This window comes from Canis lupus, chromosome 7, assembly GCF_011100685.1.
Source record: "Canis lupus familiaris isolate Mischka breed German Shepherd chromosome 7, alternate assembly UU_Cfam_GSD_1.0, whole genome shotgun sequence".
NCBI classification, from domain to species: Eukaryota; Metazoa; Chordata; class Mammalia; order Carnivora; family Canidae; genus Canis; species Canis lupus.
Genome location: NC_049228.1, coordinates 76,122,145 through 76,138,090, shown reverse-complemented (window position 1 = coordinate 76,138,090; position 15,946 = coordinate 76,122,145). Strand labels below are relative to the sequence as shown.

The 15,946-nt window shown below is 42.6% G+C and overlaps 1 long non-coding RNA gene across 1 annotated transcript in view; it reads right to left on the bottom strand.

Moving 5' to 3' along the window:
* Positions 1-7,042: 7,042 nt before the first annotated feature.
* LOC106559070 overlaps positions 7,043-15,946 on the bottom strand; it is a 35,985-nt gene continuing 27,081 nt past the window's right edge. Inside the window, exons 3-4 of the long non-coding RNA XR_005361736.1 lie at positions 11,676-11,912; positions 7,043-7,081 (exon numbers count right to left, since the gene is read on the bottom strand). This is a non-coding gene — a long non-coding RNA (uncharacterized LOC106559070). The remainder of the gene's footprint in view (positions 7,082-11,675; positions 11,913-15,946) is intronic.

The following is a 15,946-nucleotide window of genomic DNA, read 5'->3' as shown; positions in this document are numbered from 1 at the left end:
CCCTGGGTGGCGCAGCGGTTTGGCACCTGCCTTTGGCCCAGGGCGTGATCCTGCAGACCCGGGATCGAATCCCACATCGGGCTCCCGGTGCATGGAGCCTGCTTCTCCCTCTGCCTGTGTCTCTGCCTCTCTCTCTCTCTCTCTCTCTCTGTGACTATCATTAATAAAAAAAAAAAATTAAAAAAAAAATATGTATTTGCTATGTAGAGCAGATTATTCTTTTTAATATGCAGTATTTAGTTATTTCTAGTTAGATTCATCAAAATCTTCCATTCTAAAGCAGTAATCCCTTTCATTCCATTTTTATCCAAAAAAATGTGCCATCTTCTGTTTATGTCAAATTATTTTTATATTGACAAATTAACTACCAAAGTATCTATTTTATTTAATAGCCTGTAGCCAGATTATTCAAATGTGATAAAGAATGCATTCTGACACTAAGCTAACAATCAATATTTATGGCTACTCTTCATACTTGTTTAGGAATTCATGTTGATGAATTCCACATTTTTGACAGTTCTTTAGGTAGAAAGCTAGCCAGTTGTGGGAACCCAGTGTGGTGATGACAAGGATCCATGGTCCCTGAGCTGCAGAAGATTATCCCAAAGAAAGAAATACCCCCTCAAAGACCCTTGGGCCTGTAATTAAAGTGATCAACTACCCACTCCTGTAACTCTACAACTCCCAGGCTCTGGCCAGGGCAGCCCGTGAAAGCCTAACCTATAATCAGAATGGGGGAAAAAATAACAAAGCAAAGAACAGGAAACTGTGGATATCTTCTCTACCAGATGTCCCTCTGCTCGCTGAAGTTTCAAAAACACGGGAGCTTTAAATCTGACTTCTTTTCTTACAGAACTCAGCCCACCCTCCCCGCTGAGCTCATTCAGGGGCAAACAGACAGCCCCTCCCTGAAGGTTACTAGCACAATGTTATCCTTGTTTTTCTGCCATTGTTAATTATGCACATGGCACACTCAAGCTCTATCATATGTTGCCAAAATAACCGTTGGATAAAGGAAAAATATAGTCAGCCCACTAGTTCATTGATCTTCATGATATCCAAACACTGATTTTTTTTTTTTTTTTAAACCACATTGATTTAAATAAGGACATTTTGACATCCTGGATAGATAGAATCTAAATTCTTCAGTGTTCTTCAATATAAACATATTGCTTATCATATGAGTTCTTCATAACATGTAAAAGCCCCTTTGATGCTGTATAACCATCATAATCATGGGGAAACAGATATTGAAAGAGGAGGCGATAGGCCAAAGGTCACTAGTAAGGTCAAGGATGAAATCAGATTTAAGAGTGAAAGTTTCCACTTTGTTAGTCATTACTCCCCAGTGAGACTCCAGAACATCCTGTTAGATCTTGTTATGTCTACATTCAAAGTGAATTTCTATCCTTAGCAAGCGAGTAAGGAAATCATCCGAGTAACATCGCAGAATCCAATTATCCAATATAATTATTTGGGGTACAGAAATGTGAATAACTTTCTCAATGTCAAGCAACACCCTCAATGTTTCTTGTTAGTTAAATCTGGCTAACTCCTTAAAGATAGAATGAGTTTCTAGCTCACTGTTGATTTCGTACCCTTGGGAGAGCCTGAGGTAGGGAATACAGACAGAACTCCCTGACCATCTGTTCTGTACACCTAAGCCTTTGATTTTCTGAGGGACCAGCCTTTATATTAATTTGTGTACCATTTTAATTGATGTCTGGAAAAACCCTTCATACATACAAGAGAGCTTTGTGTGGGCAATGAAGATTTTATTTAAACAGAGAACCAAACTGGCACCACTCAATGCAATGATATAGCAATAAGGTTAAAGAAGTCACTTGGCTACTTGAACCTGTCAGAAAAAAAAAAAGCCATGGGAAGCTGTGTGTGTGGCTTTCATGGAGCAGACCAATCCACAGCCCACAGACAGTGGTGCTCAAGGAGATGGGACTCGCTCCCTGGTAATGAAGCTGTCTTCAGGACAGGGCTGGTCCAGGAGCCCACAAGAGCTAAGGACCAGGCCATTCATCATCAATCCCAGCTGACAGGACAAATAAACCATTCTGTTTCCTCAAGATGCTTGCAAAAGAGCTCCCAGGCCCCAGTGTGCACGGAGCAAGCTGCTCAGAGCCAGTCGTGACCAGGCCTCTCAGATCAAAGATTGGTTTAGGGCAAAAGGAAGTTTTGAATTTGACAGGATTTTCCTGGACACGTTCAAAACAGGAATAACGTGACAGGCTGGGGGTAACAAACTCAACTACATGAGCCTCTTAAGGGCCACAAGGTTGGGTGCATGGGGGCAAATTCTTCAGGGTCCGAGGTGGTCCTGGCTTAGAGAAAAGCTGCAAGGCTGAAAACTGGCGCTCGGCGCAATAATCCACAAAGCTGATGGCGAGACTGAGAAGTCAAAGGAGAGGGGAGGGGAGACAGATGAAAGTAAGCAAATGAATACTTTGACATATGCCTTACGAGTTTTGACACTTTGATAGGAAGAATCTGTTACAGTGCTTAAAAGTTCCAAGCTCACCCCGCAGGGTATGGGGGAAAGAAGCAAAAAGTTCAAAGCGAGTAATTACCTGTTATTGATGTATTATATTTAAAGACCCTGGCTAAGGATTAAAGACGCTCTCGAGGCCGTTAACAGCCTGCAGTAAACAAGTCATGTTTCAGAGAGGAGGAGGAGAAAAGAATTTCAGAAGGATTTCCTCCACCAGTCTGGAACCCTCTGGAGGTAAGGCCGAGTGTGCATATGTGCCTTACACAGAAGGACATATTTAAGACCAGGAAAAGAGACATCAAATACCGCTGGAGCTTTGTCTTGGTCCCTGGGGTTTCCTCCTATGAACTTTACTCTTTTTCAAGGACTTTGGCTTACTAACCATTGTGTTCCTGGCATGACAGAAGGATGCACGTCCAGTAGGTACGTGATGGGTTTTGGTTGGTTGGTTGGTTGGTTGGTTGGTTGGGTATCGGTGGGTGGTTTCCTGGTTGAACTCATTTTTTTTTCTTTACACTTTAAGTTTTTTAAAAAAAGAAAGAGTTTGTCAGTGAAGTAACTATCTGGAGGCAGGTCTAGAGAAGGGAAGGTCTCTCCTGAGTAGTCCTTTAGAAGCCATTGCTGGGTAGGTCTCTCAAAGATGCACTTGACGATCCCCTGTTCCTGTTTCTCCTTTTGTGGTATCTGATCTCTCAGCTGAGGACTATTATTCTAATGAGAAACACTTCCAGGAAATCAGTCCAAGACAGATTTAATTTGATGTGGAAAAGAATTTCAAATGCACGTTATGTCCATCGGAAATTATGACCAGCTTTAGCTTTCAAGTACTCAGATCTGAAGATGCCACAGCACTTTGAAGGACATGAGGAAGAGTACTTCTTTGTTTTTTGTTTTTGTTTTGTTTTGTTTTCAGCAAAAAGTGAAGAAGGAAAAGAAGAGACATCCTTCCCTCCCAGGGAAAGTTCTGATCAACATAATCACAACCTTTGCACAAGCAGTGCCTAGCCATACACTGAAGCCACAAAGCCACATGTACCTGCTAGAGACTGTCAGGACAAGTCCAGTCTGCACAGAGTGTGTCTGGTCCCCAGAGGCCACCTCTATTGACCCACACTCTCCTATGGCACTCTGCTGCTCAGGAATCTCCAGCCTCCCCACCTCAAGGCCCTGAGCTGAGAATCAAGGCATCCCCAGTCCCCTTTACCTGAGCTTTCCAAGTCCAGCCCCCGTGTGTGCCCTAAATAAACCATGTCCTATATCCTCCAGGTTTGCTCAGAGCTTGTCACCAGAAGACACTTCACCCAGCCTTGGCCAACCCCTCTCTCTGCCCCTTTTACCCCAGAAAGGAATGATTTTTAGAGCAAAAAGGAATGTAATCAACACTGTACTTAAGTTCCAGAATAATAAAATAAAAACATTAGATGTACTTAGATGCCACTGTCTCTCACCTCTCAGCTTTTCAAGACTCAGCCTCAAGGTCCTCCTCATTTGTCCTTCCTGGACTCAGAGGATACACAGTTAAATCAGACAAGGCTCTTGCCCTAGAAATTCACAGAGGTTTACAAATACTCTGAGAACCATCATGGTAAATGCCATTTCTCCACTTAAATATTTTCTAATTGTGGTGAAATGTATATAACAAAATTTGCCATTTTAACCATTTTTGAGTGTTCTATTCAGTGGCATTAATTATATACACAACGTTGTGCAATTATGATCAGTTTTCAAAACTTTTCATCATCCCAAACAGAAACTCTATACCCATTACACAATAGCCCCTCCCCCCGCCTCCTTCAGCCCCTGGCAACCTCTGTGTTACCTATTCTATATATTCCATGTAAATGGAGTCATACAATATTTTTCCTTTCATATCTGGTTTATTTAACTTTAGCATGATGTTTCAAGGTTCATCTGTGTTGTGTAAGTATCAGATTTTCATTCTTTTTTAAGGCTGGATATTTTCCCATTGTGTGAATATCCTCCATTTTTTTAATAAATTTATTTTTTATTGGTGTTCAATTTGTCAACATATAGAATAACACCCAGTGCTCATCCCATCAAGTGCCCCCCTCAGTGCCCATCACCCAGTCATCCCCACCCCCTGCCCACCTCCCCTTCCACCACCCCTAGTTCGTTTCCCAGAGTTAGGAGTCTTCATGTTCTGTCTCCCCTTCTGATATTTCCCACTCATTTTTTCTCCTTTCCCCTTTATTCCCTTTCACTATTTTTTATATTCCCCAAATGAATGAGACCATATAATGTTTGTCCTTCTCTGATTGACTTACTTCACTCAGCATAATACCCTCCAGTTCCATCCACGTCGAAGCAAATGGTGGGTATTTGTCGTTTGTCATGGCTGAGTAATATTCCATTGTATACATAAACCACATCTTCTTTATCCATTCATCTTTCGATGGACACCGAGGCTCCTTCCACAGTTTGGCTATTGTGGACATTGCTGCTAGAAACATCGGGGTGCAGGTGTCCCGGCGTTTCATTGCATCTGTATCTTTGGGGTAAATCCCCAATAGTGCAATTGCTGGGTCGTAGGGCAGGTCTGTTTTTAACTCTTTGAGGAACCTCCACACAGTAAATGATACAGTCAACAAAACTAAAAGACAACCTACAGAATGGGAGAAGATATTTGCAAATGACATATCAGATAAAGGGCTAGTTTCCAAGATCTATAAAGAACTTATTAAACTCAACAGCAAAGAAACAAACAATCCAATCATGAAATGGGCAAAAGACATGAACAGAAATCTCACAGAGGAAGACATAGACATGGCCAACAAGCACATGAATATCCCCCATTTTGTTTATCCATTCATCCATTGGTGGGCACTTGGGTTACTTCCATCTTTTGGCTCTTGTGAATAATGCTGCTATGAACACAGGTGTATAAGTATCTGTTGTTTGAATCCCTTTTTCAATCCTTTCAGGTATTTACCTAGGAGTGGGACCGCTGGTCATCTTTCCACTTACATTTGATGGATGAACAAATGAATGAGCATTTTCAGCAGAGACACCAGTTGGTGCAGAGGTACCAAGGCATAGAACAGCCCAGGTAACCTTGTGCTGCCAGAAGCCATTGGGAACGATCCACTGGGGAACTCACAGATGAGGCCATAGGGAAAGGAACTCTCCTGAAAACTCACCATTTCCATCTTCTGAGGGTGCTTAATCCAAGTAAGCTCCCAAAACAGCCAAAATGGGACTGGTTCCCAAACTTTCTCCTTCCTTGACAACCAGGAGAGAGGTCACTCAAAGAAGCAAAACACCCCATGCACCGATAACAAAGTGGCCTTAACTCTACTCCTTTTTCTATCAATCCAGAAAGGTCTCAAGCTAAAGAGACGTGTTCTTCAGGAACAATCATTCTTACAGATAAGAAAAGACCAATGTTCAGCATTTTTGTCTGAACACCTTTGTTGCCCACACCCCAGTCAATAGAAACAAGTTACCAGAGGTAGAAAGAGTCCTCTACAGCCTCTGTCTTGTGGATATTCCCCATGATGGATCAGCTGACTTTGGTGATGAGCTACATTAGCCAGGACAAAAATATGGGAAGAGAAGAGGTTTGGGGAAGACAACAGTAGCTTCATTTTTCATATAGAGACTGAGACATGACCCCCCCCCCCCAACCCCAGTAGAGTAGGAGCTGAGGACAGATCTCCAGGGAAAGGTCAGCCTTAAGAGACAGATGTGGAAGTCATGGACACATGGGATGGGACAACCCAGCTAGAGCTAGAGCTTCAGAAAGAAAGAGTACCAAGGCCAGAAGAAATTCTATTTAAGACAAGTCATCAGAGAGATAGAAGAATAGCAAAATTTCAAGGGAAGCAGTTCAGGGTGAGGTGATGAACAGTATCCAAAAGCATGGTTCAAGGATCCCATGGAGTCTTACAGCCAGGAGCAATCTCAGGGGAGCAGCAGGCATGATATCCACATTGAACAGTGAAGGGAAGGAATGAAGTGGATTCAGAGTGGCTGCCATATTTGGTAACAGAGGCAACATGTGGTCAACACTCAAATGTTTGTCATATATGTAAATGAGGGAATAAATACACACTTGGAAAGAAGCAATTAAAACTATTGTTACTGCTGAATTTATGACTGTCTATATTAAGAGTGGGAGGTGGGCATATTGACAATTGCTAATAAGTTACAGAAAAGCCTTGAGTTTTTATTTTTTAACTAGATGAACTCTGTTTATTGATACGACTATAAAGTTGCCTATGTTTGTAATGAATGCAGTAAATCAGATCATGAAGTACACTAGTAAGTGACTATTAGATACTCAGGCTTTGAAAATCTGATGATCTAAAGAAGACCTTGCTCTGACTCAAGTAAAGGTTTATTTTCCTCACCTAGCTAAAGACAGAGCAAATAGTCTAAATATTTTTGGGTTATCTTAAATGTTTAAGAATATGGATAGAAACAGAAAGGACAAAGACAATAAAAAGACCAACCATCTGAATTCTGGGCTGCTTTACCAGAGAATAATAAACTGAGAACCCTCCTTCAATCCTCCCACTTACCATAAGCTGAGCAGTGTGATGAACTCAACTCCATGCACTTGAGATAAAGAGAAATGAAAAAAAAAGTTAGTAAATCTCCTACATTACACAATTTAAAAACTTCACATCATCCTTATACCTTACATTAGTTCAAGAGTGGGTCTCACTAATAACCTGAGAGTATCACTGGAAACACTAGAGTCAAGGCAGACAGAACCAGCATTCCACTATGGGGTCCTGGACACTTTTCTTGCTTCAAAAGGAGTTGGTGGCGGTGGTACATGGGCAATAGACCCTCCAAACTGGCCCTTCTCTATCCAACCTCAGTGTCTTGTTTCCACAAGTCTATCAATTTACTCCTCTTAAAATACAATTTCAGGGCAGCCTGGGTGGCTCAGTGGTTTAGCACCTGCCTTCAGCCCAGGGCATGATCCTGGAGTCCTGGGATCAAGTCCCATGTCAGGCTCCCTACATGGAGCCTGCTCCTCCCTCTGCCTGTGTCTCTGTCTCTGTCTGTCTGTCTGTCTCTCTCTCTCTCTCTCTCAAGAATAAATAAAATCTTTTTAAAAATACAATTTCATCCTATTACTCTATATCTCAAAAGTTTTCAATGAATTTTTATTTCCATTTAAAAAACAATTCAAACTCCTCAGGCTAATTCCATGCTAGTTCAAGATTCCCTAGATCCTGGTCTTATCTGTCTTACGTGAATTCTGTAACCAAATTGACTTGCCATTGTCCCTCAGAAATAGACTCATGGTCCTGCCTCAGTGCCTTATCTCATGTGAGCCCCTCCCTGAAGTGTCTTTCTCCACTAAGGGCTTCCTGCTCACAGGAAGATGCATATTGAATTTAAGTTTCTTGGGGATGTAGGATGAGCGTTAAATTCTTGTGTTTCCCACTGTGTGGTGTGGCGCTACTCACACAAAGGCTCAGAAAACACAACTGAAAAATGAGTAGAAGAGTGAATGGATAAAATAAAATCCAAAGTTGGAATGATTTTTGGAAAAAAAAAATATGTACTCATTGGGATGCTTTTAACCTGCACTCAAACTTCCTTATGCAATAAAGAAATGTGCCATTTCTTATTATCACATGTAACTGGAAGTCCAGTAGGAGAAAGAGTATCAGAGCCAGCTGCTAAGGGACTCAGCACTGTCATCAGAAATGCAAGCCTGTCCTATCTCCCTGTCCTGCTTCCATCCTGCTGGCTTCTTCCTAAGCAGGTGACCCTGTGGCTACGAGATGGCCGCCAGCAGCAAGGAGGGCTATGTGTGTTTTTGTTCGAATCTGGCGGGAGATAGCCCGCCTCCCTGTGCACATCCCAGGGGAGTGGCTTGGGCCAACCAGCTTGGACTACCTGAGGGGGAAGTCAGCAGTACTGAAAACATTGGACTGCCTTGGCTAGGTTTCTAATGAGACTAGATAGACACTCTTGCTAATAAGCAAGAGGAAGGGTGGTGGTAATTGATGCTCAGTAGATAATCTAAGTCCTTAGCAGAGCTAGAAAGGAAATCACAATGCTCTTACATGCATTACCTCATCAAATCACAACACTGAGCTAAGCGTGATTGCTCCTACTTCACTGAAGAGGAAACTGAGGCACAGCAACATCTAGTGACTTGTTTCAGCTTACACAAGTCTCAAGCAATAGAGCCAAGATTTAAAACTTAGGTTCCAAATAACTTCATGGCTTACAATATGACCCTGCCGGGAGGCTGCAAAAAAATGCTACCCAAAACAACTCTATTGTTTACCAATGGCAGGAGCCAAGACAAATCAGAACCATCACCCCATCCACCCTGCCCTCCAATGAGCAAAAATAACAAAGCGTGACTTATTATTACTTGATATGCTTGAAATCAGGTAGTCAGATTGAAAATTAATCACAAAAAATAACTAAATGTGGACTCCAATAAAAAAAAAGCTAAATAGGTCCCAGGCACTATACTAAGCACGTCTTATGTATGCTTTCATTAAATATTCACAAAAATCCAATGAGGTCATATTATCCCCAATGTGCAGATTGAGAAAGTGAAACTCAAGGAGGTTAAGTAACTTGCCTAAGGTAGTCAGCCAACAGTAGGTAGAACTAAAATGTGAACCCTTCCTCTTAAAACCTATTCCGTATCCTTCCATACATTAATAATTCTTATATCTGTCATCTCTTACAGAAACTTGGGAAACTCATTCCTAATTTGCTTAGAATCCATGGAAACAGTGGGCCACAACCTCTGTTCTTTCCATCCTTCCAACACCTCTACTCCTGTCTCAGCAAAAGAAAAAGGAGACACCAGGTATAACCCCTTTGAACCAGGTAAACTTGTTGGAACACTTGCTTGGACCTCCAAAGTCCACATTCTCAAGGTAGGAGACATCACCTCTAACGGGGCACAAATTAATTCTTTGGCACCAAAGACATTTTCTATAATGGTTTGTGGCCTTCCGAAGTGCAATGCTACCCATCAAAAGCTTATTTCGCAGTATTTCATTTCTCTCAATAGGGAGAATTTTAATCTAATCTAATTTTCCTCCTCAGGAAGATGATAATGAAAAAAGTAATTGAGAATCCACTGGGAAATGAACTGAGATTGAGAATGGCCCCCAGGGGCCCCACCTGCACCCACATTCCTTCCCTTCCACATTCCTTCACAACTGGGTAGTGTTGGCTGCTAACCAACTAGAGTGTCTTTTCCGACCTTCTCAATTACTTGCAAGAATACAAATGTGTTCTTCACATACACATAAACCTATGTATAAGTGTTCCCAAAAAGGAAGAGTTTTCGAGAGTCCATTTGAAGAATTCTTAGTTAAATGCAGTCCAGCTGCTTTCTATCCTGCGGGACCCACCAATGGACACAGTGACTCTCTGAGAAGTGACCCTGGCACAGCCAAGAGTTTAGGGCACACTTTGGGAAATGCTGCTTCAGGCAAGTCACCAGCCCCAGGGCCTGCCCACACTCAGGATGAGATGGGAGCAAGAGAAACCCTTGCTGACTGCATTTATTTCCTTGCCTTCTGAATTCAGGACGGCCTGATGCTCAGCTCCGCTCTAACCAGGCCAAACCTCAGAAATAAGTGACACAATAGGAAAGCAGAGAGTGTTTTTTGTTTTTTTTTTTTTTAATCCTCATGGCAATCTATTCACAGCAGTGTAAACCATGCACCCCCCTCAAATACACACTCTGTTAGTACATTTTGAAGGGTTTCGGGGAAGTGTCAATGAGGATATGTGGATTGATTTATCCAGCAGGAACATAGTTACAGACAAGAAAGAAGGAAGAAGGGAAAGAAGCAAAACTGCCAGGAAATCCTCTTGCAAAGGGAACCTGCTGAAGAAGATGAGAAACAGAGACCAGAGAGATGGGGTAAATCCCCAAAGTTTCAGGGAGTTAGCAGCCAGGCTGAGCACACAGCCCCAAGAGCCAAGCCAGGCCACTCTCTGCCGACCCGCACTACATCTCACAGACAGGGGTTCTTTTAATGGCATGCACTAGAAGAAAATACTCCAGAACGGCGAAATTGCCAGAATGCCAGCAGCCTTTATAAGGATTTCCGTGCAGCCCATTTTCATTTCCTCCACGTGGTGGGCCCACCTCCTTTGTTCAGATTTCACCTGCACCACCCTAACCCGCAGACACTTGCTATAACATAGTGTTTCCAAGCTGGGATTTTGGAGGAGGCCTACAGGCTATCTTTGACCACTTCCTCCCTTTTCCCCTCTAAGCCCAGTTGGTATTTTCTGAGTGACACCCTAGCCTGGTGTCCACATGCATCTTTGACTGATGAAACAGATATGTCTCCAGCATGATTTTTTTATTCAGTCACTTAAATATACCTGTATTGGAGTCTTCCTGGCCAAGGATCCTAACGTCCCTTGTTTCAGAAATTGCACCCAAGGCTGCAAGAACTCCTAACTGCACAGCATCTTGCTTTATGTGGTGTTTTCCACTGACGTCTATAAAACTCAAAGTTTAGTTTCCATCTTTGGGACCATTAAGTATTTTCATCAGAGATTTTTATTTTACTTAGTGTTTGTGTTTGTTTTTTGGTTTTGGTTTTGTTTTGTTTTGTTTTGTTTTGTTTTTGCTTAGTGCTTTCTTTAAAGAAAGTATTTTGCATGTGTGCTTGTATGCAAGGAAAGAGTTTTTGAATGATGTTTCTTTGATTATCTCACGTAATCAGCAACCCCCAATGTCACCCCAGAGCATCTTATGCATTGCTAAGCCATGTGTTTGCAATCGGCAGTTGCTCTTTGAGCCCAGCCAGCATATGTTTTTGGCTTTTGAATTCAATTTCAGCAACCTTGAGAAGGCACAACATTGCTAGGCAGGAATTTGAATGGCATTGGCTTAATTTGGATTCTATAGAAGCCAGACAACTGTCCACCCGTCTGTCTTCTCCAGGATGTCTACTCAGGATGTCCCTTTGCATGTGCACACCAGTCACTCACTTAGTCCTAGGCCTCTCAGTCTTGTACATATACAGTGAAAGGAGCAAAAAATGTCCACCGTCTGTTTGATGAAAAGCCTGCAGGGTGGGTCTGCATGAAAAACCCTGCACATTTATACACGATGAGGATAATGAATCCGGCAAGGGTTCTGCTGAGCTCTGGCTTTTAATTAGTCAGTGAAGCTTGATAAATTGCTCACCTCTTGGGCTGTATCTCCGTACCCTCAGACATCTGGAGGGAAACTGGAAGGGAAATGTTCTGCTCATTCCAAAGAGCCAGATGTGTGCCATCACGCGGAAGGAATGTCCAGATGCCGGACATCTCCACTGCATTCCTCCAAGCGAGCCTTTCCCGCAGACTTTTTGGAAGTCAGATGAAGAACTTCTTATTGAGGCTTACCCAGTGTGTTGTAGAGCACTTTCTGCCACTTCAAATCCTTTCAAAGAGATAGGGGTGTAAGTAAATAAACTCATTTTATTATGAGACTAAGGAATTATTTCTTTTTCAAATTATAATTCTATGTCCAAATAGACTTCGTTACCTAGATGGAGTGTGTTAGTGTTAACCAGAGTGTGTGTGTGTGTGTGTGTGTGTGTGTGTGTGTGTGTGTTGGCTAGAGCAGGGGTTTTCAAACAAAGCTGCCAGTCCTCGGGCAGTCCCAGTGGTGCAGCAGTTTAGTGCCTCCTGCAGCCCAGGTGTGATCCTGGGGACCCGGGATCAAGTCCCACATCAGGCTCCTTGCATGGAGCCTGCTTCTCCCTCTGCCTCTCTCTCTCTCTCTCTCTCTCTCTCTCTCTGTATGTGTGTGTGTGTGTCTCATGAATAAATAAATAAAATCTTTTTTAAAAAAAAAAAAAAGCTGCCAGTCCTCATTACATGAAAATCTTTCTAGAAATACAGATCCCTGTACCCAAACTGGACCTATTGAACTAAAGTCTCCAGGTTTGAAATTCAGAAACCAGTACTTTTTAAAAGCACCCAGTTGGTTCTATAGTCAGAGCACAGAGTGGCATTTGGGAACCAGAGAGTGAGGTACATATAAACTAATACTAATGGCCAACTTTCACTGAATTCCTACCATATGCCAGGGCACTGATCTATGTTTGACAGACACCTGACTTAGCTTTGACCAGCTCCATATCATGGAGGTACTCCAGTGTCTCCATTTTAAAATTGAAGAAATTGATGCTAAATCACAAAGCTGGCAAGTGGTGAGGCTGAACATCTAAGATCCTGGTCTGGAGGCTTGGTTCTTGTTAAATTACAAGCTCTTGCCTAGCCAAAGCAGACGTCATTCCCAGAACACTTCCCCTCAGCCCTGAAGTCTCCAGTTGATTAGAGCTGAATCGGGAGATTAATCTATCCTCTGATCTAGCCCAACCTGTTTGTTTTACAGATGAATAAACTTTGACTTAGAATAAGTTACTCTTCTGGGAACACCCAGATGAGAATGCAGATTTCCTGATTTTGTCAGAGTTCTTACAAAAGCACCACACTTCTGGTTTAGTAACTAAACTCTCTCTGATTTAAACATTAAAAAGTCCCCTTGCCCTGCAAAGATAGCCAAATATGATGGTGCTCAGGTAATTTCCTAAAAGTTCCAGGTGTAAGGATCTCGGCAACTAAGACCTTCTAGAATCCCATAGTGCACCCTTATAGGGCCCGGGTTTTGTTTGTTAGGGGTTCTAGATAAGAAGTCTTTCCAAATTCATCTTAGAAGTCTGCTTTAATGATCGCAGTTCCATGAGCATATATTTAGGGGTTTCAGGAATAAAAAAGTTTTAAAATGGTTGCCTCGTGGCATTTTGAAACTCCAGACACATGTTTCAACAGTTTTCCCTGAGTCCCCCAACTCACATGTTGCTTATTGCCAAACTTCAAGTTAATATGACTGCTTGAGATTTAGACCTCAACAATCCACCCACTGACATACACTGGAAGCTTCCTTTCTCCATCCCACACACAAGATTTCACTGTTGACATTATTACATAACTTTCCTCAAACTCAGATTGCCAAGACTGGTGTGTAGGACTTCTATCGTCTGCTAAGGTGGGGCCACAAATCCGTCTGGATTCACAGTTTTCTCTCAGCCTAAAAGTATACATTCAGACTCAGATCACTGAGATGGAAACTTCATGCTTAAAACTTCTACTGAGATGAGTGCTAGTGTGTGTCTGCAGGGTAGCCAAGGTGGAAAAGGCAGACAGCTCAGTGATTGGCTTCCTGTTGTGCTCTCATGACAATGGCCAGATTTGCTGTCATTTCTTCAAGGATTTGGTGACTCTCTCTCCCTCTCTCTCAACCTCGATATCAAAGTCTTATTTATTAGAGAAATAAAACCTCACACAATTGTGGGAAAGCTAGGGAAATAGAGTCAAAAGAGGGAGTCATTAACCAGAAATGTGGAGGCATGGCACCAATAGACAAGTCAGCATTTGCCAGAGTTGCTGGGACCAGGCACATCCATCTACAGAGGTGGGATGGCAGAGAAGAGCCAGTGGAGAAGCCTGTGGAAGGGAGGCCTGGCTTGCTGGTGGCCAGCAGGGCCAACTGCCAGAAAGACGAGCTGAACATGGAGTGAGGCAAAGCAAGGACAAGGTTGCCCACTAGCAATAGTCTGACAGACTCTCATGGAGGAACGGAAAGAATAGCCCGGAACCCACTTGTGTCTCTACGTTTGTCTCTCATTACATCTAACCACAACCATCTTCAGAAAGTATTGGCTGCTGTTTTCTTTCCATCTTTCAAATGTCATGCAATTCCTCCTTGAGTGGATCTAACTCACACCCACACACTGATTCTTGGGAACATAGTTCCAGCTTAGGTAAGTTGACACAGTACAGAATCACCACAGTCCACCCCTTTTCCCCAAGACATCCACATACAACTTTTGAAAACATTTTTATTCCCGAGTAAGAGTGATAGCAAAAGAATGTTTTCACCCAACATGGTGCAACTACCATCACACAACCAGAGACATACTAAGTCTCACCCTAAAACAACATACAAAAGCCCATGTGTTACTTCATCCATCTTTGGACGGCCATGTCATCCAAAACCATTTCTAAACTAAGACTGAAGGTTTTTTTTTTTCTCAGTAAACCAGTCATAAGGAACCCCAGTGATGCCATAAGTGGAGGCTGAGAGAGAGGAGGCAATATAGCAGGACTAGGAGCCGTGAGAATCTGAGCCACTAGTTTGTAGAACTTACATGCGTCTTTAGGACCTGCCCACACCTGATATTGTACATCTTACTTCCACCTGATGACAGAAGGCTGTCCCTGCCAAACTTTATGGCTTGACCTGTCAGAAAACCCTCAGTTCACAATGGGCAGTACAGATTCCACGGTCAAGTGTTCAGTCTCTGCTCTATACAGATATAGGGATTCAGTCTCCATGGCCTTGTAAGGAGCCAAAAGCTATTTTTCAAATGAATAGTTATCAAAGTCTTGGTATAGCATCCATGTGTCAGAGACACATCGGGTGTCATAAAAATCCTTTATTCCCAGGCCAAAGTGACAGCACAGTTTGCAAAGCCACCTGCCACAGAGCCTTCTTTTGTTATGGGACTCACTCAAAACTGACAACAAATTATTCAGATGACATGATCAAATGAAGTGCATGCTGCCTTCTAGATCCAAAATGGCCTGCTAGACTTTGTGTTGTCTTCTTAGTGGAGGAAATGCTAGATGCAGAAAGTTCTCTATCAGCATGTTTTAAAGCATTGAACCTCTAGAAATTTTCACCGAGATAAAAGCTCCTAAATTTTTGTGGGATCTATATTCACCTCTGTTACACGTATGTCTTATCAAAGTGTCTAGGTCAGTTTCCTCCAACTCACTTCTTGCTCACTATGTCCAATCAGCATGATATCATCAATTGTCATCAGTGTAGTAGATCAGTATGATGTCCCATGGGATAGAGGGACAAGCAAGAGCCCTGAGGATTAGGTTATGACAGAGGACTAAAGATGAGTTTGATCAGTGAAGGTACATTGCCAGCCCTGCCTGCTAAAGGCACACTGCTTCTGATAACCTTTACTAACACACACAGAGGGGAAGAGGCATCTGCAAGCTTGATAACTACATGCCAGATGCTAGAGGATATGAAAAATGTACACATCTGGAAAAGGAACTGCAGTTGGAATCACTACCTGATTGAGGGTACAATGATGCACTGTGGGTTCCTAAAATCCATCTGTCTTCTTCACAGGCCAAAGAGGCAAGGTAAATGGATATAAGCATAGGACAGGTCGAGAGACATCCTTGGCCCACTGTGAAATGGACCTGAGTCAAAACCCTATTAACCACTTGACCACAATAATCTGCTACTCTGGCTGATGGGCCATTTTGAGTCCCTAGAAGATGGTGTCACCTCACAGCCAGTAACCAAGAGTTCCCCCAAAGTCTCACTAATTCCCCTTCCTTAACAACAGTCACCTGCAAAATGGCAGCACTTCCTCTAGAGAA